The sequence below is a fragment of the Schistocerca gregaria genome, chromosome 6 (assembly GCF_023897955.1).
Source record: "Schistocerca gregaria isolate iqSchGreg1 chromosome 6, iqSchGreg1.2, whole genome shotgun sequence".
Lineage (NCBI taxonomy): Eukaryota > Metazoa > Arthropoda > Insecta > Orthoptera > Acrididae > Schistocerca > Schistocerca gregaria.
The window spans coordinates 228,501,823-228,528,413 of NC_064925.1; the positions used below are offsets into that span (position 1 = coordinate 228,501,823).

General features: G+C 42.1%; 1 protein-coding gene across 1 annotated transcript in view; it reads left to right on the top strand.

Annotated features, from left to right (window-relative positions):
• The window catches only part of LOC126277871 (ATP-binding cassette subfamily G member 4-like), a 366,743-nt gene that overhangs the window by 283,834 nt on the left and 56,318 nt on the right, over positions 1-26,591 (top strand). The window lies entirely within an intron of this gene.

Below are 26,591 nucleotides of genomic sequence, written 5' to 3' on the forward strand. Positions count from 1 at the left end.
AACATAGTGCGCAGAATGCCACGTGATTCTACTGCGTGTGTAATTCTATCAACTTTCGTATCGCCCTGTACGCAAAACTTCAACATGAGACAGTCTACCATTGTAGCGCGAAAGCACTTTAGCAAGTATGTCGGAAAAGGTCATTTGCAAAATCGCGGTTTCGGGGGAGAGCGTCTTGGTATTCAGTTACTATCTGAGCTATCAACATGTGGTAAAAAGTTTTTGAATTAGTCTGGACCAGCTGACATTTGTATAAACATTCGAACATGTCTTACTGTAGCTGTGTTACAGTATATTAGGCAAGGTTTGAACGATGAACCGGAGTTGGCGCCCAGGCACATGGTGCGAATGGATTAATTCCTTTTGAAACGTCCCCTCTGAACAATTTATACACGACTGTGCCTAAACTGACACACAATATTTTTAGCGCAACGCAATCTGACTTTCAAAAATCCCTACGAAAGAATGGCCCTGACTAACAATAACCTATACGTTTCACAAATCACTTACCTCACAAAAATCTTCGTTACTCAAGCTACTGCAATACAGCGAGCGCCATTACTGCCAGCTAAATAAAAGATTCAAACTACTGAAGGCACTAACTACTGATAGGCATAGTTAGCAAATGAAAGATTTTAATACAGAACAAACAATGTATTTACCTTAATAGTCATAATATATATATCAGTTCGTGACACCAATTCTTACAAATTTCAAAACTCCGCCATCTCTCTCCCCACGTCCACCACTGCTGGCGGCTCACCTCCAACTGCGCAACGCTAAACGCTGTTAACATCCAGCTGCCGCTGCCCAACACTACAATGGCAGACAACAATGCAAACTAGCCAGAGACTGCGCACAGCACAGCCAGTGATTTTTCATACAGAGCGCTATGTGGCGTTACCAATAAGAAAACCTAAGCAGCCTACTTACACTTTTGCAAAAGATTTTGATCTGGCTGAAATTAATGCTCAGCTAATCACATCATTTGTATGTCCATCATTCGGATTTGACGTGCAAAATCACTCATCCTCGTTTGGATTTTAAGCGCAAAAATAGACTTGTACGTATCAGTTCAAACTTTGCACGAAGATAGATGAATGGAAAATTCAAAACGAGTTTTTTGATCGAAAAATCTTTATCCGTTGTTGAGATACGATGGCCTAAAGTCGAGCTAAATGTAGCACTTAAAATTCGTTGCACCATAACCGTTTAAAGTGAATCAAATAAATAAAAAAAATGCGTTATTGCGATTTGGAAACTTGCTTTCAAAAATCTAGCGTCATTCGAATTTTACGTGAGGTTTTTTTTCAGTTAATGGTTGTACTGCTGTTTTGTGAAAGCTTAATACGCTGCTATGTAATGAGCAGCTTGCTTCGAAAGATAATAAGAAGAACCTATACTGGTTCAGTCGTCGCCCGAGTCGACAAAAATCTACTTAGGTTTCTAAGATATGGCTATTTATGTCAAAAATTGTGGGAGCATAAAAGTTGGTAACCAGAATGGAAAAATGGCGAATATGTCCTGTAGTCCAGTCAAATTGCAGATATACCTTGCAAAACGTAGGGTAGAAGATTTTATTATTTTAACTCGTTCATATTGTTGGAAAGGTTACAAAACCAAATTTTGCCAACAAAATTTCTCTTGGGAAAACTTTCTGCATTCAAAAAACTTCGAAAATTTCGTTTTTTCAGTTTTTTCAAAATATCTGTTTCTTTTGCTCCTACCGCTTTAACGTCTATTTTCTTTTTTAAAGAGCACAAAATTCTCTACAAATTTGATTCTTACCATTTTTTCTACTCCCAGTATCTAAGGCGCTACAGCGCATCAAAATATGACAATTTTCCAAATTTTGAGCATAGTGGCAAGATAAATTATTTTTGAACACTATTTTTTCAGTTTCTGTTTGTGTAGTATAAATACATTATACATCATGCTATATGTTGGAATTTACCACCTCACTTTCAGGTATTCAATTTCTGTGTATGCAGCATGAGGATTGCTGGGCACCCAACAATTGTGATTCTTACGTCACTACATGAAGTTCACTATGGGCCTCCTCAGCCCTGTTATTTGTAAAACTATAAATATAAAAATACATCATTAAGACACACACACACACACACACACACACACACACACACACAAAATAAATTGTCTCAGGAAACTGAACTGTTATTAGTGCAATAGGCAACCTAATTAGGTAGGTAATTATTCTTGTGTATAAAGTCCACACAGTTGACATTAAAAATAAGTAGCTTTATTACAATTAAAATGCATTGTCAGTTACTAAAAAATGTTGACAGTTCTGGGTGTGTAATACTTGTAATGTCGCACTTTAGCGCACTTGAGACAGGTATGAGCATCACTTCCAACGTTTAGATGGGTCAGGTTCCTCAGTGTCACCAGAAATACCTTGAGTTGCGGACTCAGGGTCTGTACATAGAGTTGATGCCAGATTCACCTCTTCTTTAAACGGCGAGTCAGCCTCAGCAAGTTCGTTGATTTCGTCAGCGGTTTCCTCAACATCCTCCATAACGTCGTCTTCATTGTCTTCATATAAAAATTTTGGCAAGTTTTCACAGTTGACCCCAATACGTTTCTTGCAAATTGAAGAACATTTCAAACCCGCTTTTCTGCAGGAGCACAATCCGCCACAGTTCAGGTTGCATGAGCATGAAACAATGTGAAGAAGCGCTTCAGTTGCTGGATCTTGGCTCATTATAACGGGTATTGGAACGTGGTCACTGTGATTCCAACCCCATTTCTCAGGAGGTTTCCAGTTTCCCATCCAACTTTGGACTTGTTGGTAAGTCCGCAACGAATGATGTTGTGCAGCATCTTGTGTAGGTGGCAACTGTGCAAGATTCAGTTTGCTTTTTCTGGCGGACTTGGCGAATAGCTGGTACCGCAAGTGGTCTGGTGTGTGGGAATCGCTGAAACCTCCACTATGCAATGCGGTAGTAACCTGTTCTCCAGCTGTTATTATTTCTTCACGGGTAGCATGTGGTTTATTGAACGTGCAAAGCGCTGACATTAGGTGTTCATTTTTCGCAACAATATTGCAGCACTTAATTTTTACTAGACCAAAAAAAGCGGATGTTGCATCACATCCGCTAAAGGCGTGAGTGAACAGAATATATTCACTGTCAAACTTGTAAGATCAGTGGAAAACCACTTCTCTTCTGCATTTCCTCTTCCTGGCTTTAAGAAAAATAAGTTTTTAATGCCTTGCCCCAAACCGGTCACGAGCAAAAGCAGGTCAACATCTTCTCCTATAATGACTCCGTTTAGCTCTACAATCGATAAGTGTGCTCAGTCCTTTCTTTTTCACAAATGGTTCAAATGGCTCTGAGCACTACGGGACTTAACATCTATGGTCATCAGTCCCCTAGAACTTAGAACTACTTAAACCTAACTAACCTAAGGACATCACACACATCCATGCCCGAGGCAGGATTCGAACCTGCGACCGTAGTGGTCACGCGGTCCCAGACTGAAGCGCCTAGAACTGCACGGCCACACCGGCTGGCTTCTTTTTCGCATTGCGTCCACCACTCACCACAGTTTTTTCGCAAATGAAACACATATTCATGTCAGACATACTCATTTTCACCAGAGATAATCGCCTTCCGCCCGCCAAAGAATAAATACGCTTTTGTTCGCTAAAGAACAATTCCTACATACTTTTTCTTAAAACTGATCATTAACGTCAATCAACTGTAGAAAATCTACGGTACCTGCATACAATCGTATTACATATTTGAGTGCAGAAAGTTTTCCCAAGAGAAATTTTGTTGGCAAAACTTGGTTTTGTAACCTTTCCAACAATATGAACGAGTTAAAAAAAATAAAATCTTCTGCCCCACCTTGTGCAAGGTACAGGCCTTTTTCTGACAGTTTCACTGGACTACTGGGCAGAGTCGTTTCGACTTACACGGCAGCTTCAGATACATTTAAAACAAAACATACAGACCTATCACGCTTTCTTAAAAATTAACCATACTTATCCAGTGCAGTGTGCTCCCTGAGACCCTCCTGATGTTATATGTATGGTGAGGGACATAAGAACAAACAGACAAATTTGTGTGCCTCTACAACAGGAAATACTCGAGTGTGGAGCTGCATCTATAACGGGGTGTAACCTGGAGTTGGCATGCATGCATCTTAAACTCAAATGGCACGTATCATATTGTATGACATGAGAAATCTCATGTTGGGCGTTATGATGGTCTGTGTCATGTTATACGTAATATGTCTTGTTACTTTACTTGACACGATGCACTATATTACATGACATGGGTACTAATACTAGGAAGTAAAGAAGCGTGAAGATATCAAGATGTTCTGATTTAAACGTCTCTGAAGCTGCCAGATAAGTCGAATAGCTAGTTCCCTTCTTTAACATCCATAATTCTTTCCAGGACATATTCAAGTTTTTTTGTTTTTCATGCTGGTAATATAATACTTAAAACCGTGTCACCAGTTTCTCAGCTGAGATTAGCCTTTACGTACAGAGTGGAAAACGCGTCGGGGGACAATATGTAGATGTATAGATTTCTAGAAATAACTGTACATGGCTCAACAGCGCGGTGCAAATCTTCCAACTGGACGCCATTTCGCCAACTTGCGTGTTCCTAACGTATCCCAGTTATCCAGCTGGGGAAAGGGGGCCTATAGTTTAGCGTGGAATCCAAACCACGTTTCGAAGTGAATCTCCACATCACTGAGAAGTGAATGCTAAGTTAAAAGGCAGACTGAAAAATCCGCGGTCCGACAAGGATTCGTTTTTCAGGCACGCGCTTTACCGCTAGACTCGTTAAACTTCACTGGTCTCTTTCGTTGTAGCGGCTGCTTTCCTTTCGCGACAGATACTGCCTCCTCTCAAACTGACCAGCTTATTGCCACGAGATATCACCACAAACGCGAATTAAATGTGGAACATATAACAATACTTCACACTCATTACTATAATTGGCAATCAAAAAGTTTCCCTTTGAGGGCGTTGTTGCAGCATATATCTACAACGTAGCGCGACTGAGATGCAGGTGTATAAGCACCGACATGTAAGTAAGGGATTGGCGTGGCATTCGGGTCTTTCCGAAGTGCGTGCGCTAAATCCTGAAACGTGAATTACAGTGACGTTGTTACTAAACGCCGGCCGCTATGGCCGAGAAGTTCTAGGCACTACGGTCGCAGGTTCGAATCCTGCCTCGGGCAGGGATGTGTATGATGTCCTTAGGTTAGTTAGGTTTACGTAGTTGTAAGTCTAGGGGACTGATGACCTCAGATGTTAAGTCCCATAGTGCTTAGAGCCATTTGAACCATTTGTTACTAAACACTTCCAAATAGGACCAGTGTTCTGTTATTCTTTTCATGCCTGCCGAAGGACTACCATTAGTAGATGAACCGTAGAAGAATGAAGACTGTGTATGGAGCAGCATGTCTCTCGAGAACCACCGTTGTGGAATGGTGCACTAAATTCCGCTAGTTGCTGCTCGACACAAAACGCCCGTCGATCTGGAAGGCCATTCTCATCAATTACGGCCAAGTGAGAGAAAAAACTGGAGCACCCGCCCTATACCCCTGATCTCTTACCATGTGGTTATCAGACCTTCGGTCCGTTAAAAAAGGCCTTGAAGGATCGACGATTCATGTCGGACAAGGATGTGCAGCAGGCAGTTACAGACGTTTTGACGCATGAGCACACGATGTTTTACCGAACTGGTATCTTCAACGTGGTGCGTCAGTGGGCTAACCGTGTCAGTGCTCACGTCCATTTTTCCTGATTGGCATAACGTTTCTGGACTGTAGGCTTTCGGACCGGAACTTACTGACTGCCCCTTATTTGAACAATAAATTATATAGACAAGCATTCCTCTGAATCAATCTGTCCATTAATGAAAATTCCCTGCAGTAGTTCCTGAGCTGGTACAAGATCAGCTGCGATTTTTGAAGGTGGAACTATATGCTAATTTCTAGCGTATCGAACGGGGTTAAGAAAAACTAGTCATACTCATAAATTAAGGATAATTGCAGAATGTAGTGCCACACAACATGGCACTACACAAAACTGGCGCTAATAGCATAGGCACATAGGGAACACACACGACACAGATCTGTGAGTCCACGGTATTGGCGATAAGTTGAGAAAACCGTCCCGAAACACATGTGCTACAAAATGCCACTGTTTTCTGCGCATGTACCCCGACACCAGTATGGGATATGAACACCATGGGTGCGTACACAGGCCGCACAACGGGTTGGCATACTCTGGATCAAGTGGTCGAGCAGCTGCTGGAGTATAGCCTCCCTTTCTTGCACCAGTGCCTGTCGGAACTGCTGAAGTGTCGTAGGGGTTTGAAGACGTGCAGCGATACGTCGATCGAGGAGATCCTAGACTTGCTCGATGGTGTTTAGGCCTGGAGAACAGGCAGGCTACGCAATTCGCCTGATATCTTCCGTTTCAAGGTACACCTACTCGGTGGGGCCGTGCGTTATCATCCATCAGGAGGAAGGTGGGACCCACCGCTCCTCTCAAAAGGCAGACATACTGGTGCAAAATGACGTCCCGATACACCTGACCTGTTACACTTCCTCTGTCAAAGAAATACAGGGGTGTACATGCACCAATCATAATCCCACCCCACACCATCAAACCACGACCTCCATAGAGGTCCCTTTCAAGGATATTAAGGGGTTGGTATCTGGTTCCTGGTTCACGCCAGTTGAAAACCCGGCGAGATTCACTGTTCAGACAATACCTGGACTCGTCCATGAACCACTGTTCCAATTACCATGTACGGTGTTCTTGGCACCAGGCTTTTCCGGGTCTCCTGTGACCAGGGGTCAGTGGAATACAGCTTGTAGGTCTCCGGGCGAATGAACCATGTCTGTTCAGTCGTCTGTAGACGGTGTGTCTGGAGACAACTGGTGCAGTGGCTGCGGTAAGGTCCAGAGCAAGGCTACCTGCAGTACTCCTTGGCTGTCTGCGGGCACTGATGGTGAGAAACCGGTCTTCTTGTGTTATATGATGTGGGTGTCCCATACTGTAGCGCCTGGACACGTTTTCTGTCTGCTGGAATCGTTGCCGTAATCTTGAGATCACACTTTGTGGCTCACGGAGTGCCCGTGCTACGACCTGCTGTGTTTGACCAGCCCTATTATCCTACCCCCTCGTAAAGTCACCAATTTGTGTTCGTCGAGCCATTTTCAAGACACAGTCACCATTAGCACGTCTGAAAACGTCTGCACACTTACTCGCTGCACCATACTCTGACACGCACCATCACACCTCTGCGTATGTGGACTGCTGCCAGCGCCACCGTGCGACGACCGCAGGTCAGATGCACCACATGGGTGATTTAAACCCGCAAACCGCTCACCAGAGCGTTGTTTCACCATGTATCGACATTATCTTTAATTTATGAGCGTCAGTGTATTTCAAATGTGTGTTTAAGTGAACGGGCTTTTGTGGAAACAAGTAAGCGGTCGAAATGCCTGATACAGCGATGGTGCGTGGTGTGACCAAGATGTTTCGAAAAGGGACGTAGACCATTCCGGCCTCTCGTGAACAAAAAATTCCCAGATGCCTTTGCGCGCCTTGATGTCACTTTGAGGACCCTCGTGGCTGTGCATTTGGCAGAACACTGAAGTCGAGGTGTGCGTCCAAAAGAAAGTAACTCGTTCCGTGTCAATAGTGAGCAAGGGTCACTATAATTATGCTGTGGCAAAATTCATTAATAGTGTTCGAAATACGGCAAACGTTATTTATAATGATTTTCCGAAAGATGACCAACTGCAACGTGAACTGATAGTTCTATGCAAACACACGGACAAAGGGAATACGATAAGTGCACCTTGGTTAATTTTCGGCCTGAAGATTAGGAACGAGATTTGAGAAACGAACTTTTAGATTTACCTTCAAGAAAGATGCTACTACTACCCGCAGCAATCCCCAGCGTAAACATTCCAAACTGGCACGAGGAAGAAAGTGTAGAAAACGACGATGCAGGTGGAAGGATAAGAAGTCAGTTCATAAATAACACTGAAAATAATTATAACTCTATAATTACTTTAAAATAAATTAACTCACATAAATTCAATGCTTTTTTTTCAGGAGGTACTTGATTTCTCTAAGCCAGTCAATGACTCGCAATAATGTGTAGGAAATAAATAAATTGCTTTGCTCAGGTTTATTATTTTTTGCTTCTAGATACTACTACTTCATTTCTCGTGGAAGTAACATATATTCTTTTTATTGTCAAGATGTGTTACCTATTTCAATGTGAGAATGTAGTATAACTTGGGATGGAGCTATTGTGCTTGCACATTTCTCGTGCTGCTCTAAGCCGGTAAAAACAAGTGTCAGTCAAAGTGGCTACGCAGCTCAGTTGGCAGGGTCACTATACGACTTGCTGGAGATCGTCAGTTAGAAGCCTCTCTATTTCGAAAAATTTTATCATTAAATTTTATCGAAATAAACTATTGCAGTGATTTATCTCGCTTATATTTTATCGTTTTTGTCCATTATTTATTTGATTAATAACGAAAAATTAATGTAGTTGTATCGTACTTAGTAAATAATTCCAGGAGTAAAATTAGGAAATTTGTGGTAAGTTCCTCTAGGACTAAATAGCTGAGGTCATTCGTCTCTAGGCTTACACACTAAGCTTAAACTAACTTACACTATGGACGACACACACACCCATACCGAGGGAGGACTCGAACATCCGACGGGAGGAGCCGCGCGACCGTGGCAAAGCGCCTTTGACGTAATAAAAGCAAATTCATTCTTCAGAGATTTGTAAGTCGCACACAACACTGCAAAGCAAGAAGTTTGCAAAAACGTGCTTTGGAGACTTTAGTAAAGGTGTTTAAAAGAAAAGAAATAGTTGTCCATACCACAGCTAGTGATCCCGTTCATGAGCTTAGTGAAATAGTGAGCAAGGTTTAGAAATTAAGGAACTGAGAGCGGAGATTTGTCATTTAATAAAACTAAATGCATAGGAAGAAGCAACACTGTAGAAATGCAATGTAGCATTGTGAAGTAAAACAAATGCTCTTTGCCGTGTTCTTTCATCAAAGCAGACAAACAGGACATCTGCCACGAAAACAAAACAACAAATTACACGGAATTGTAAACAATGTATTGATAAAATGTTTTACGCCGACAGGAAGACCATGACCGTTGAACGAAAGCAAAAGGGTGAAGTGGAATTTCGAAAACTTGCTCTTGCATTGACTTTGGGGTCTATATCGCCAAAAGCATATTCTTATTCCTGAAAGCGGAAAAGGCCTTTGTTGTGCATGGCAGCACTTCAGAAATAGACGAAGGAATTCAAATGCATACAGGATACTCTCGAAGGTATGTTTATTGAAGGCTATGTCTAGCAGACTAGCAGTTTTGGCATTTGCTCAATTACTGTTGATGTTTGTACGAGTCGGAAGAGGTAGTAGTCGGTTCATATTCCAATGATGTTTGCACGATCCTTATGTGGTGTAAGCAGTGGAACCAACCAGCTTAATATGACTAATATTTTGCTTCAGAGTATCATTAAGGTAATTGAGGAATCGAGAATAAGTGTTGTAGCTGTGACATGTGATACGAGTCGAAAAAATATAAAAGTTCGGAAGGAACTGTGTGGCGATACAGATAAAACACACTGTATTTCGTAAATACAGCAGATGATACTAAGAATGCATAAGTTTTCTTCGATCCACATCTGTTAAAGTTACTGGGAAACGATTCCATTACGCTTTCTAGTGGATCCAAAACATCTAAGGCAGCTGTAGAACAACTTTTTAAACATTAAAAATGACCTAATTTAACACACCTCATTACCGAAGCGTACTGAAATGTAGGTAGACGAGCGCACTCCTATTTTCATGACGGACAGCTTAGGTCTTGAAAGATTTTCTTCCCAAAGGCATTGAAAGTAATAGTTGTTTTATAAATAAAACCGTCTTTTCTTGCTGTATTGTGGTTTGTTTCTCCCATACGCGTTTCGCCTTTTTCTCTTTAAGACGTCGTCAGTGGGACAGTTCTTCGCGTTTTTGGTCTGCATCTGCATGCCCTTTCATCTGATAACATGCTGGAGTTCGCACTTCAGCTCTATTTATGAAACATCAGCATGGTTTTATGTTCCGAACTTTTTTCTTTCCACTTTTCAGCTTGTTTGCCTTTATTGTTGAGATGTACCATCAGTCTTCTGTCACTAATTGTAAATATCCGATGGAGAACTGTGATTGCAAGACGTAACAACTACCGATGGATAACATAGGCTGTTTCCTCTGATGTCAGGGGGATACATCATGTCAGTTTAAGGAGAATTATGGGAATTGGTTAAAACCAGGTGTTTACAAGTTGAACAGGACATTTCCTTTAATACTCTGATTACGACATATCCTTTAATATCGATTAGTAGTACTGAGCTGTGTGATGTTGTTGTTGTTGTCGTCGTCGTCTTCAGTCCGAAGCACCGAAGAATGGTCTGAAGCAGCGCATCGTGCTGCTCTCTTCTGTGCGAGTGTCTTCATCTCCCAATAACTGCTGCAACCTACACCCTTCTGAGCCTGCTTACTATATACCTCCCTTGGTCTCCCTCTTCGATTTTTACCCCCAAATACTAAACTGGTGATCCCTTGATGTCTCATAATGTGTCCTATCAGCGGATCCCTTTCTTTGGTCAAGTTGTGCCACAAATTTCTTGTTCCCCACTCTATTCAGAGCATTTTCGTTAGTTACGTGATTTTACCGATCTAATCCTCAGCATACTTTTGTAGCACCAAACTTCAAAAGCTTCTATTCTCTTCTTGTCTAAACTGTTTATCGTCCATGTTTCACGTCCATACGTGAGTAAAGCCCATACAAATACTCTCAGTTGTTTTGCTTCTCAAATAGCAAAAATCATCTACTACTTCAAGTGTCTCATCTAATCTAATTCCCTCAGCATCGCCTGATATAATTCGACTACATTCCATTATCCTCGTTTCACTTTTGTTGGTGTTCATCTTATAGCCTTCTTTCAAGACATTATCCATTCCGTTCAACTATTCTTTTAAGTCCATTGCTTTCTCTGACAGAATTACAATGTCATCGGCAAACGTCAAGGTTGTTATTTTTTCTCCGTGGATTTAAATTCCAACTCCAAATTTTTCTTTGGTTTCCTATAACCATTGCTTCCCTTTCGGCCCCTCGACTCTTGCAACTGCCTTCTGGTTTCTGTACAACTTATAAGTAGCATTCCGCTCCCTGTATTTCACCCCTTCCATCATCAGAATTTGAAAGATAGTATTCCACTCAACACTGTCCCTCTAAGTCTACAAATGCTATGAACGTAATTTTGTCTTTCCTTACCCTAGCTTCTAAGATCAGTCGTAGGGTTAGTATCGACTTGCGTTTTTCTACATTTCTATGGAACCCAAACTTATCTTCCCCGATGTCGGCTTATACGAGTTTTTCCATTCCTTTGCAAAGAATTCTTGTTAGTATTTTGCAACAGTGACTTATTAAACTGACAGTTCGGTAATTTTCACACCTGTCAGCATCTGCTTTCTTTGCAATTGGATTTATTATATTCTTCTTGAAGTCTGAGGATATTTCGGCAGTCTCGTACATCTTGTCCATCAGATATAAGAGTTTGGTCACGGCTGGCTCTCCCAAGGCTATTAGTAGTTATAACGCAATGTCGTGTACTCCCGGGGCCTTGTTACTTCTTAGGTCCTTCAGTGCTCTGTCAAATTCTTTACGCGCAGTGTCATATCTCCCATCTCATCTCCATCTACGTCCTCTTCCATTTCCGTAATATTTCCCTTAAGTACACCCCTTTGTATAGACCCTCTATATACTCCTTCCGCGGCGGCCGCGGTGGTCGTGCGGTTCTAGGCTCGCCAGTCCGGAGCCGCGCTGCTGCTGCGGTAGCAGGTTCGAATCCTGCCTCGTTCATGGATGTGTGTGATGTCCTTAGGTTAGTTAGGTTTAATTAGTTCTAAGTTCTAGGGGACTGATGACCACAGCAGTTGAGTCCCATAGTGCTCAGAGCCATTTTTATACTCCTTCCACTTCCGGCTTTCCCTTCTTTGCTTAGGATTGGTTAATCATCTGAGCTCTTGATACTCATACAGGTGGGTCTCTTTTCTCCAAAGGTCTCTTTAATTTTTCTGTAGATGGCATCTATCTTAGCCCTAGTGATATAAGCTTCTACACCCTTATATTTGTCCTCTAGCTATTCTCACTTAGCCGTTTCGCAATTCCTGTCGATCTCATTTTTGAGCGGTTTGAATTCCTTTTCGCCTGCTTTATTTACTGCATTTTTATAATACCTCCTTTGATTAATTAGATTCAATATTTCTTGTGTTACCCAAGGATTTCTACTAGCCCACTTCTTTTTAACTACTAATCCTCAAATGCCTTCACTATTTCATCGCTCAAAGCTGCCCTTTCTTCTTCTGTTGTATCCTTTCCCCTGTGTTTGTCAATCGGTCCCTAAAGCTCTCTCTGAAACTCTCTACAACCTCTAGTTCTTTCAATTTATCCAGGTGCCATCTCCTTTAATTCCCACCTTTTTGCAATTTCTTCAGTTTTAATCTACAGTTCATAACCAATAAATTGTGGTAACAGTCCACATCTGCCCCTGGAAATGTCTTACAATTTAAAATCGGGTTCCGAAATCTCTGTCTTACCATTATGTAATCCGTCTGAACCCTTCCGGTGTCTCCACGTCTCTCCCACGTACACAGCCTTCTTTCATGATTCTTAAACCAAGTGTTAACGGTGATTAAGTTATGCTCTGTGCCAAATTCCACCAGGCGGCTTACTCTTTCATTCCTTACCCCCACTCGTACATATTCAACTACTACTTTTCCTGCTCTTCCTTTTCCTACTATCGAATTCCAGTCCCCATTTTCGTGTCTGTTAACTATCTGAATAATTTCTTTTCTGTTAACAAAGAGTTCTTGAATTTCTTCATCTGCGGAGCTACTAGGCAAACAAACGTGTGCTACTGTGGTGGGTGTTTTGTTATATAATTATTGGTTGGTTAATTAAATATACTCTTTATTTTATTTTTATAAATAAATATTCTTTTTTCTTGCTTTTATTTTAACTAGTGGTTTAGTTATTCGTTTTAATTGGTTTAGCTTAGTTGCTTATTGTCTTTTCTCTTTACTCTCCTGAAAACCTGGAAAATATAAATCTTTCGTTTTACATACCACAGGAGAGCCAGAGATGTATTCCACAGCGGCGATATGCTGAATTTCCTCGTCGTTATCTGCTTCATCTGAATTGCTATGTTGTTTGATGAATTTGAATTATAGGTCCAACAGTTTAGCAAGTTAAAGTTTAAAGTTTATTAATTCGGATATAATCTCTCGACGAATTATGATCATGAAAAATGCAGGTTCGCACTATCGTTAACTTCGCCTCCGAGTGATTTACCTCTCCTAATATCTCTACCGTGATAATTAACTAATTTCGGTACGGAGATATACACACTTTGAATACTTGATGTTAGTTATTAGATTTTATTTTGAGCAAAAAATAGCTATTTGAACATTTACCATGTTCCTTCACAAACGGTGTATAAAACTAAATCTTTGGTTCGGTAAGACACAGAGATCCGTTCGTAGCACGGAACGCCAGATTCCCGCGATCGGTATATGCCGTTCACCACAATATCAATTCTTCGCATTTAGATTAGAGTTTTACATAGATAAATTCATCATGTGGGCTTGGTGTCTATCTTGGTTACAGTAATGCGTTCATTATGCCGATTGTAGTAGATCATCCGCTTTCCTATTTTTTAAATCTTTTTTAAACCTACTCTTGCACACCCCCATTTGCTTTTGTATTCACCTGACCAGAGGTAATGTTCCTTCTGCCCTCGAACTTCACCAATTCCCACCATATCTAAATTTAACCTATCCATTTCCATTTTTAAATTTTTTAACCTACCTATCCGGTTACGGGATCTGATATTCCACGCTCCGATCCGTAGAAGAACAGTCTTGTTTCTCCTGATAACGACATTCTCCTGAGTAGTCCCCACCCGAAGATCCCCCCCGATAGGGGACTGCTTTACCTCCGGAATATGCTACTCAAGAGGATGCCACCAAAATTTAACCATACAGCAAAGCTAGATGCCCTCGGGAAAAAATACGGCTGTAGATTCCCCTGGCTTTCAGCCTTTCGCACCTCATCAATGCTTTTTTGGTTGATGTTACAAGGCCAGTTCAGTCAACCATCCAGACTGTTGCCCCTGCAACTACGGAGTGGGCTGCTGCCCCTCTTTAGGTACCAGAAGTTTGTCTGGCCTCTGAACAGATACCCATCCGTTGTGGTTGCACCTACGGTACAGAAATCAGTATCGTATGCAAGCCTCCCCACCACCTACAAGGTCCATGGTTCATGGGGTTGGGGGATTGTGTTCATCTACGTCTTCGAAATCCAATTTTCACAAGCCGCTCTCGCAGTACCACTTGTGGTTGGTTATGCAAACATTCCAACATCTGGATTTCCTCTTCCGCAATCGATATTCGCTCCCACGTAAACGCTTAACCGTTTTTCAAACGTGCATTGGAGGTGAAGTTATTACGTGGTTTTAAAATTATTGATTAATGTGGCCGAAGTAATTTTGTGTGAACTGCAGGAAAACAACTGTTCTACGGAGCAGGAAGTTCATTTCATTTCTTTAACTGAGGAGAAGCACATTTAATCTTTATTAGATTGAAAGAGATCTTTAAATGTTTATATGTTTTCTGTAGTAAAATCGCATTAACTGACAACAACCGTAAATTCTGAAAATCTGGCTAATTTTTGAACAGCTAAACCCACTCTGTAGTTTAGTGCAGAAGACTCTCGTTCACAGATGGTAACTAGTGACAAAACATTTAGGAATTTTGTTTACAGGAATGAATATTTTTGTTCCAATTCCGAAATTTTTTACCCATTCCAAAACGTCGGAATGTAGTAATCTTCGGCTACTGGACAGTTCACACCGTGGACCTGCGCAGTACTGGTGGATTAGTGAAACAGTTTTGAACGTATTAACTGGCGAGGACAAAATTTTTAATCATCTCTTCTTTTACAATCTCATCGTCCTCCTCGTCCTCCTCTTCCTCCTCCTCCTCCTACTACTACTACTCTTTCTTCTCTTCTTCTTCGCCCTCTCCCTCCTTCCGCCCTTACAAATTTACTGACATCAGTAGAGAAATCGTAGTCCCTCCTTTTAAAAAATATTACACATGTAGTCATAATCTCGCTTCATCGTGAGGACCAAATCGGGCACATAATTTACAGATGCTCGGGCTAATGATGTCTGATCAGGCTAGAAAACTCGATACTGACATAAAATATAAATAAGACACCCTTCTTCGAAATTCGGTTTTCGTCTTCTGAGTGAAGCATTTAAACGTAGTGCGCGAGGACTCAAAGAACGATAGTTCACTAAAAGAAAGGCTGCTCCGAACAGTTACTTTCCCAGAACAGTTCCCACACCACGACCACAGCCTTGCCACTTGACTAATAATGAACGCAGTTCCGTGCCTGTCCTCACGAATCGTGCCTTAGAGGTGACCCGGTAGGACTTCATTGCGTAACCGCGCGGCTAGACTTTCCACGCAGAAAGCGGCTTAAATAACGGGCACAGCTGTGCTTGCACAGACTAATGCCCGCCTATCAGGAGATCCCAAGTTCTTTGTTTGCTTCCTTTCCGAAACAGATGCGCGTCTGTAGCTACGCAGCACTTTCCAGAATCAGGATACAGATTACGATACATCTACATCTACATCTACATCTACATGACTACTCTGCAATTCACATTTAAGTGCTTGGCAGAGGGTTCATCGAACCACAATCATATTATCTCTCTACTATTCCACTCCCGAACAGCGAGCGGGAAAAACGAACACCTAAACCTTTCTGTTCGAGCTCTGATTTCTCTTATTTTATTTTGATGATCATTCCTACCTATGTAGGTTGGGCTCAACAAAATATTTTCGCATTCGGAAGAGAAAGTTGGTGACTGAAATTTCTTAAAAAGGTCTCGCCGCGACGAAAAACGTCTATGCTGTAATGACTTCCATCCCAACTCGTGTATCATATCTGCCACACTCTCTCCCCTATAACGCGATAATACAAAACGAGCTGCCCTTCTTTGCACCCTCTCGATGTCCTCCGTCAATCCCACCTGGTAAGGATCCCACACCGCGCAGCAATATTCTAACAGAGGACGAACGAGTGTAGTGTAAGCTGTCTCTTTAGTGGACTTGTTGCATCTTCTAAGTGTCCTGCCAATGAAACGCAACCTTTGGCTCGCCTTCCCGACAATATTATCTATGTGGTCCTCCCAACTGAAGTTGTTAGTAATTTTAACACCCAGGTACTTAGTTGAATTGACAGCCTTGAGAATTGTACTATTTATCGAGTAATCGAATTACAACGCATTTCTTTTGGAACTCATGTGGATCATCTCACACTTTTCGTTATTTAGCGTCAACTGCCACCTGACACACCATACAGCAATCTTTTCTAAATCGCTTTGCAGCTGATACTGGTCTTCGGATGACCTTACTAGACGGTAAATTACAGCATCATCTGCGAACAGTCTAAGAGAACTGCTCAGATTGTCACCCAGGTCATTTATATAGATCAGGAACAGTAGAGGTCCCAGGACGCTTCCCTGGGGAACACCTGATATCACTTCAGTTTTACTCGATGATTTGCCGTCTATTACTACGAACTGCGACCTTCCTGACAGGAAATCACGAATCCAGTCGCACAACTGAGACAATACCCCATAGCTCCACAGCTTGATTAGAAGTCTCTTGTGAGGAACGGTGTCAAAAGCTTTCCGGAAATCTAGAAATACGGAATCAACTTGAGATCCCCTGTCGATAGCGGCCATTACTTCGTGCGAATAAAGAGCTAGCTGCGTTGCACAAGAGCGATGTTTTCTGAAGCCATGCTGATTACGTGTCAATAGATCGTTCCCTTCGGGGTGATTCATAATGTTTAAATACAGTATATGCTCCAAAACCCTACTGCAAACCGACGTCAATGATATAGGTCTGTAGTTAAATGGATTACTCCTACTACCCTTCTTGAACACTGGTGCGACCTGCGCAATTTTCCAATCTGTAGGTACAGATCTATCGGTGAGCGAGCGGTTGTATATGAGTGCTAAGTAGGGAGCTATAGTATCAGCGTAATCTGAAAGGAACCTAATCGGTATACAATCTGGACCTGAAGACTTGCCCGTATCAAGCGATTTGAGTTGCTTCGCAACCCCTAAGGTATCTACTTCTAAGAAACTCATGCTAGCAGATGTTCGTGTTTCAAATTCTGGAATATTCCATTCGTCCTCCCTGGTGAAGGAATTTCGGAAAACTGCGTTCAATAACTCCGCTTTAGCGGCACAGACGTCGATAACAGTACCATCGGCACTGCGCAGCGAAGGTATTGACTGCGTCTTGCCGCTTGTGTACTTTACATACGACCAGAATTTCTTCGGATTTTCTACCAAATTTCGAGACAATGTTTCGTTGTGGAACCTATTAAAGGCATCTCGCATCGAAGTACGTGCCAAATTTCGCGCGTCTCTAAATTTTAGCCCATCTTCAGGATTTCGCGTTCTTCTGAACTTCGCATGCTTTTTCCGTTGCCTCTGCAACAGCGTTCGGACCTTTTTTGTGTAACTCGGGGGATCCGTTCCATCTCTTACCAATTTATGAGGTATGAATATCTCAATTGCTGTTGCTACTATATCTTTGAATTTGAGCCACATCTCGTCTACATTCGCATAGTCAGTTCGGAAGGAATGGAAATTGTCTTTTAGGGAGGCTTCTAGTGGCACTTTATCCGCTTTTTTAAATAAAATTATTTTGCGTTTGTTTCTGATGGATTTGGAAGAAATGGTATTGAGCCTAGCTACAATGACCTTGTGATCACTAATCCCTGTATCAGTCATGATGCTCTCTATCAGCTCTGGATTGTTTGTGGCCATGAGGTCAAGTGTGTTTTCGCAACCATTTACAATTCGCGTGGGTTCGTGGACTAACTGCTCGAAATAATTTTCGGAGAAAGCATTTAGGACAATCTCGGAAGATATTTTCTGCCTACCACCGGTTTTGAACAAGTATTTTTGCCAACATACCGAGGGTAGGTTGAAGTCCCCACCAACTATAACCGTATGAGTGGGGTATTTATTTGTTACGAGACTCAAACTTTCTCTGAACTGTTCCGCAACTGTATCATCGGAGTCTGGGGGTCGGTAGAAGGAGCCAATTATTAACTTAATTCGGCTGTTAAGTATAACCTCCACCTCCACCCACACCACATAGGTGCCTATCACACTAAGTACGATGATAGGCGCCCGAAATTGGGAACAAGAGGCGATTTGCCCCTCCAGAAAGCTGTAGCTATACACTCGATATTTATTACAATGAGTATGTCTTCCACATCTCCTGAACGACTGACTCGATTACAATGATACTTGATATACACACCACTTACTGCTTGGAAAGAAGAGCCGTGTAGGAAGAGTGGGGGTGAAAACGGAGTGACATGGACGGATAGAGCAAGGAGGAAAGAGGAGAGGGACTGAGAAAGGGTGGAGGAGACGGTGAGAGGGCCGATGGGCGAAACGGCCAGAGAGAGGGGGAGTGTGAGATTGTCACAGTGATGGAGGAGGGGGAGGAGGTGGACATAGAATGGGAAAGATGAACAGTGATATGGTGGAGTAGATGGACAGAGAGAGGGGGTATAAGGACAGAGAGAGGGGACACTTGGACAGAGATAGGGGGGGGGGGGGGGGGGGGAGCAGGATATGCACAAAGAGAGGTGGGAGAGATGGACCGATGTTGGGAACAGGAGATGGGTAGAGAGAGATGAGACAAGAGGCGATGAACATAGAACAGGGGGAAGAGGCAATGGAGAGAGAGAGAGAGAGAGAGAGAGTGGAGGATATAGATAGAGAGAGGGTGGAGAAGATGGACAGAGAGGGATTGAAGGAGACGGACAGACGGAAAGGAGAGGTGAAGAAGTTATTTGGAATATATGTAACATACACGTAAGCAGTCGAAGCCGCAGGTAAAAAAATGGTTTTTAATACAAAATAAATAAAAATCAAAAAGTAAAAAAGGACACAATGAAACGAAGAGTTCTGCACATTTCGCACCTTACTGTGGTGACGGTGCAGTGCTGCCAATGCCGCGCCCGCTCCATAAAATTATGTACCTTCAATATTTTCCTGTGAAAGTAAACCAAAAATCGATATCTTATTGTTTGCGGTATCCACTGCACATCGAAACACACTTTAGGTGAGAAAAAGTCGTCGGATAGCCATATGCACATATGCAGATGGCCGTAGTATCGCGTACACAAGGTATAAAATGGCAGTGCTTTGGCAGAGGTATCATTTTGTTCTCAGGTCATTCATGACAAAGGTTTCCGACTTGATTATGGCGGCACGACGGGAATTAGCAGAATTTTGGTAGTTGGAGCTAGACGCATGGAACATTACATTTCGGAAATCGTCAGGGAATTCAATATTCCGAGACTCACAGTGTTAAGAGTATGCTGAGAATATCATACTTCAGGCAGTACCTCTCACCACCGACAACGCAGTGACCGACGTCGTTTACGTAACAACCGAGAGCAGCGGCGCTTGCGTAGAGTTTTCAGTGCTAATAGACAAGCAACACTTTTTAAAGTAACCATAGAAATCAATGTGGGACGTACGACCAACGTATCCGTTAGAACAGTACGGTGAAATCTGGCGTTAACGGGCTATCGCAGCAGACAAACGAAGATCGTTTCCTAACAGCACGACATCGCCTGTAGCGCCTCTCGTGCACTCGCGACAATATCGGTTGGATCCTACACGACTGGAAAACCGTGATCTCGACAGGGAAGTCCTGATTTCTGGCTCAAATGGTGCAAATGGCTCTGAGCACTATGGGACTTACCTTCTAAGGTGATCAGTCCCCCAGAACTTAGAACTACTTAAACCAAACTAACCTAAGGACATCACTCACATACATGCCCGAGGCAGGATTCGAACCTGCGACCGTAGCGGTCGCGCACTGATTTGTGTTGGAAGTGTTCGAGTGTGACAAAGACCCCACGAAGCCACGGACCAAGTTGTCAACAAGGCACTGTGCGAGCTGGTGGTGGCTCCATATTGGTATGGGCTGTGTGTACATGCCATGGAATGGGTCCTTTGGTCCATCTGAACCGATCATTGACTGAAAATTGTTCTGTTTGACTACCTGGAGACCATTTTCAACCATTCATGGACTTCACGTTCCCAAACAACAATGGCATTTTATGGATAACAATGCGCCTTGTTAGAACATTCTGGACAATTCGAGCGAATGATTTGGCCACTCAGATCACTCGACATGAACCTCATCGTAGATTTATGGGGCATAATCGAGAGGTCAGTCAGTGTATAAAATCCTGTACTGCCAACACTGCAGATGCTGCATGGCCAAATATTTCTGCAGGGGACTTCCGACGACTTGTTGAGTCCCTGCCACGTCGAGTTACGGCACTATGCCGAGCAAAAGGAGGTCCGACACGATGTTAGAATGTATCCCATGACTTTTGTCATCTCTGTGTGTAGTGGGCAATCCACAGCTGTAACAACGCATTCTTGTTAAACGGAACAGAGACATTATCTGTGTTTCTCCGGCATATGAACTCGCTCCATCCCAATATACAATTCACAATGGAAATGGAAAAGGATGACATCTTGCCATTTTTGGACGCCATAGTCAGAAGAAAAGTTAATGGTACACAGGGACTCAGCCTGTATCGCAAATCAACTCATACGGAGCTATATTTGCAGTCCACAAGTTGTCATCATCTTGCGCAACGCAGCAGTGTCCTATGCTCTTTGGATCATACAGCACATGTAGTCTCAGATGCCGACAATCTACCTGGTGAGCTACAACACCTGACAGCGGTATTCCAACAGAATGGCTATTCCGATAGGCAGATACGCCATGCATTCCCTTCTAGGCACACTCGAAGCAGGGATGTAAGTAAAGATGCAGAGGCACCCACTGGAACAGCGTTCTTGCCCTATTTTGGCGGTGAAATAAAACAAAGTTCCGAAATGCCCATGGTATCTAATAAGTGATTTCACGTAATACATTAAATCCCATAAAATTTATTATTCCATTTGTTTACTAGTAGGCCATGCTTGTACAGAACATGTTTGTAATATTTTGCATATACAAATGAAGCCATAAGTAAGAAAATTTAGGTTAGCATTGTTATCTTTCAGTATTTTATATAATTGGATGTATATCCTATGTAAAAGTCTTTTTTATTGTATACGCCAGTTTCAGCATAAAGTAAGCAAGGTTTTGTGGATAGTTACCCATTAAAATGTTAAGCTTTTAATTGTTAGTTTAATAAAATTGCACTGTAGTTTTGTTGGCTTGATTGTTAAAAAACGTATAAATAGGAGGAGCACAAGGCTCAATAATGGACAGTTGGAGACAGTTCTGAAACGCAACCACTGTGTCGCACGTCTGTGCGATAATGTTATTGTTGTAATACAATATTGTGACTATGTAGCCTGTTATGTGGAGCTGGCTCCCACTAAGAAGAAATGGTGCAGCTTGTCATAAATGAACCACTACAAAACGACTTGTTACCTGGATTATTTCATGGAATTCACGTAACTTGATCCAGTTAGCATATGAAATCGACCGAGGAAACGACTACTTCAGCAGCAGCAGCAGGAAGCAGATTACTCCGAGTTACACCGAACTAAGATACGTACAAGAAATCACCTTAACTATATAAATGTCACTGCAGAACTAATTACTAAAGTGTAATGTTTTGGAAACTGTTCTAGCAGTAAAAATTTGCACTTGTCTCAAAGTAATTCTTTGAGTGGTGGAGGTTAGTGTGATCAGTAAGAAACACCTCCATTATCATATGTTTCTTGATGTCTATGGAACACGAGAATAACAACATATTTTTGAGGTTTTTTGTTTAAATCAAATAATCTCTTTTCGATGTTGAAAATTTTCACCCCAGCAAAATTTCACTGTCTTCCCCAAGTAACAACAGTTTCGTTACAGCGGCATATCTTCGAGAACAAAGGATCCTCGAAAAACAGGACATCAGGTGTGTTTTTCGGCTACCAGCAAAACTGAGAAATTTACTGTGCTCGGTCAAAGACGACCTTGGCCTTAGTAAACGTGGCGTGTGTAAAATACCATGCCAAAGAGGAAAATATTATATTGGACAGACATGCCGAACCCTGCAAGGACGTTGCGTCGAACACCATCGCCATACACGCCTTGGGGCAACCTGATAAATCAGCGGTAGCGGAGCATTGACTGACATGGGACATCGTATGCTTTACGAACAGACGGAAATTTTACTCCCAGCATCATCTTTCTGGGACTGTGTTGTTAAGGAGGCCTTACATATACGTACGGCGGACAATCATATCAACAGAGACGCAGCTTTTCAACTAAGCACCGCTTGGAATCCAGCACTTGCTGACATAAAATCAAAACAGGGAAAATAAGAACTTCCGATTCATAACGTGACGCAACGCGCTACTGAGATTTAGGATAGCCTTTAACAGCAGGAGCGTCCGGCAGAACAGTCATTGCAAATAGCGCACACACGAATGGCCTTTCCTTTGCGTGTACACGACTGAAATAATGAACAAGAAGCAACTGTAAACAGTCGTCTGTTAATGTTTTGGGCCTTGTTAAACGGCGGCGGGCCCGCGCACTCTGGCTTCAAAACTAAGTACAGTGTGTTACAGTGATGTCTGTAGTGCCATCTCCCTTCTGTTTTTTACCTCCATACGGTCGAGTTTGGATTTGTTCTGTGCAACTATGTCAAGCAGTCCCCGACAGCCAATGGCCATTCAGTAGTGTTCAGGGTACTCCACTGTGTGTGTCGTGGCCAATAAGAGCATAAACGTGATCGTAACGAGTTATGTAAAGAACTTTTATTCCGTTTGTTGCGAGTTGCAATCGTTGATGGTGGCGGTAAGTGAAAAATTCCACATAAGCAATCAAGAGACATAATTTCCAGAACACACGGTTTCTTGAAGCTCCACACTACTGCAACTGTCACTGAAACCGACAACAATCAAAGCCCCGTCTTTGTCAAACGCCATTGTTCGTGAATCAGCCTGCAGTAAGTAATAACTAGCCTCTGTAACAATATTTACAACAGCTTACCCAAAAAATTAAATCAATAGGAACGTTATCGAATTTCAGAGTCAGACTAAAGCCATATTTAAATGACCATGATTTCTGCAGTATAGAAGACTTTCCTTAGAAACAGTTCTTCTGTTGTCTGTATGTGTATATAAATAGCTTCAACAACGTTGGCTGAAGTAATGCACAATAACATAGCTCTACTGCTGTTTAATATGCTGTAAGTAGTTATCCACAATATCTGGAAACATGCTCATTATGATATTTCATTAATACTGATTTGTCTCTGTGTTATTGGGCTTGTAAAATTTATTGCATTTATCAGTTAATGTAATTAGTGCAAAAGACTGGCCGATTGCAGCCACTGTTGTTTCATAACACCGTTCCTGCAATAACGTATATAATGTCGACAGCTCGACGGTTCATTGGTTAACTATTAAAATAAAAAAAGCTTTCAGTTTATGGCAATTTCCAAGAGGCGTTGGGCAATGAAGTCGCGCCCCCATTTGGAGCATGAACCATGGACCTTGTCTTTGGTAGAGAGGCTTGCGTGCCTCAACGATAAAGATAGCCGTACCGTAGGTGCAACCACAACGGAGGGGCATCTGTTGAGAGGCCAGACAAACGTGTGGTTCCAGAAGAGGGGCAGCACCCCTTAAGTAGTTGCAGGGGCAACAGTCTGGATGATTGACTGATCTGGCCTTGTAACACTAACAAAAACGGCCTTGCTGTGCTGGTACTGCGAACGGCTGAAAGCAAGGGGAAAGTATAGCCGTAATTTTTCCCGACGGCATGTAGCTTTACTGTATGGTTAAATGAGGATGGCGTGATCTTGGGTAAAATATTCCGGAGGTAAAATAGTCCTCCATTCGGATCTCCGGGCGGGGACTACTCAAGAGGATGTCGTTATTAGGAGAAAGAAAACTGGCGTTCTACGGATCGGAGCGTAGAATGTCACATCCCGTAATCGGGCAGGTAGGTTAGAAAATTTTAAAAAGTAAATTGATAGATATAGTAGGAATTAGTGAAGATCGGTGGCAGGAGGAACAAGACATTTGGTCAGGTGAATACAGGGTTATAAATACAAAATCAAATAGGGGTAATGCTGGAGTAGGTTTAATAATGAATAAGAAAATAGGAGTACGGGTAAGCTACTACAAACAGCATAGTGAACGCATTATTGTGGCCAAGATAGACACGAAGCCCACGCCTACTACAGTAGTACAAGTTTATATGCCAACTAGCTCTGCAGATGACGAAGACATTGAAGAAAGGTATGATGAGATAAAAGAAATTATTCAGGTACTGAAAGGAGACGAAAATTTAATAGTCATGGGTGACTGGAATTCGAGCGTAGGAAAAGGGAGAGATGAAAACATAGTAGGTGAATATGGATTGCAGGAGAGAAATGAAAGAGGAAGCCGCCTGGTAGAGTTTTGCACAAAGCATAACTTAATCATAGCTAACACTTGGTTCAAGAATCATAAAAGAAGGTTGTTATACATGGATGAATCCTGGAGATAGTAGAAGGTATCAGATAGATTACATAATGGTAAGACAGAGATTTAGGAACCGGGTTTTCAATTGTAAGACATTTGCAGGGGCAGATGTGGACTCCGACCACAATCTATTGGTTATGAACTGTAGATTAAAACTGAAGAAACTACAAAAAGGTGGGAATTTAAGGAGATAGGACAGGGATAAACTGACTAAACCAGTGGTTGTAAGAGTTTTAGGTAGATCTTAGCGGAACAATTGACAGGAATGGGGGAAAGAAATACAGTAGAAGAAGAATGGGTAGCGTTGAGGGATGAAGTAGTGAAGGCAGCAGAGGATCAAGTAGGTAAAAAGGCGAGGACTAGTAGAAATCCTTGGGTGACAGAAGAAATATCGAATTTAATTGATGAAAGGAGAAAATATAAAAATGCAGTAAATGAAGGAGGCAAAAAGTAATACAAACGTCTCAAAAATGAGATCGACAAGAAGTGCAAAATGGCTAAGCAGGGATGGCTAGAGGACAAATGTAAGGATGTAGATGCTTATCTCATTAGGGGTAAGATAGATACTGCCTACAGGAAAATTAGAGAGACCTTTGGAGAAAAGACAGCCACTTGTATGAATATCAAGAGCTCAGATGGAAACCAAGTTCTAAGCAAAGAACGGAAAGCAGAAAGGTGGAAGGAGTATACAGAGGGTCTATACAAGGGCGATGTACTTGAGGACAATACTATGGAAATGGAAGAGGATGTAGATAAAGTAGAAATGGGAGTTACGATATTGCGTGAAGAGTTTGACAGAGCACTCAAAAACCTGAGTCGAAACATGGCCCCCGGAGTAGACAACATTCCATTAGAACTACTGACAGCCTAGGGAGAGCCAGTCCTGACAAAACTTTACCATCTGGTGATCAAGATGTATGAGACAGGTGAAATACCCTCAGACTTCAAGAAGAATATAATTATTCCGATCCCAAAGAAAGCAGGTGTTGACAGATGTGAAAAATGCCGAACTATCAGTTTAGTAAGTCACAGCTGCAAAATACTAACACGGATTCTTTACAGAAGAATGGAAAAACTTGTAGAAGCCGTCCTCGGGGAACATCAGTTTAGATTCCGTAGCAATGTTGGAACATGTGAGGCGGATAGTGTCTTGAAAGGAGGATATAAGATGAACATCAACAAAAGCAAAACGAGGATAATGGAATGTAGCCGAATTAAGTAGGGTGATGCTGAGGGTATTAGATTAGGAGATGAGACACTTAAAGTAGTAAAGGAGTTTTGCTATTTGGTGAGCAAAATAACTGATGATGGTTGAAGTAGAGAGGATATAAAATGTAGACTGGCAATGGCAAGGAAAGCGTTTCTGAAGAAGAGAAGTTTGTTAACATCGAGTATAGATTTAAGTGTCAGGAAGCCGTTTCTGAAAGTATTTGTATGGAGTGTAGCCATGTATGGAAGTGAAACATGGACGATAAATAGTTTGGACAAGAAGAGAATTGAAGCTTTAGAAATGTGGTGCTACAGAAGATTGTTGAAGATAAGGTGGGTAGATCACATAACTAATGAGGAGGTATTGAATAGGGTTGGGAAGAAGAGACGTTTGTGGCACAACTTGACTAGAAGAAGGGATCGATTGGTAGGACATTGTTCTGAGATATCAAGGGATCACAAATTTAGCATTGGAGGGCAACGTGGAGGGTAAAAATCGTAGAGGGAGACCAAGAGATGAATACACTAAGCAGATTCAGAAGGATGTAGGCTACAGTAGGTACTGGGAGATGAAGGAGCTTATACAGGATAGAATATCATGGAGAGCTGCATCAAACCAGTCTCAGGACTGAAGACCACAACAACAGTCATGTATTATAATTAAACGGTGGGAGAAGATAG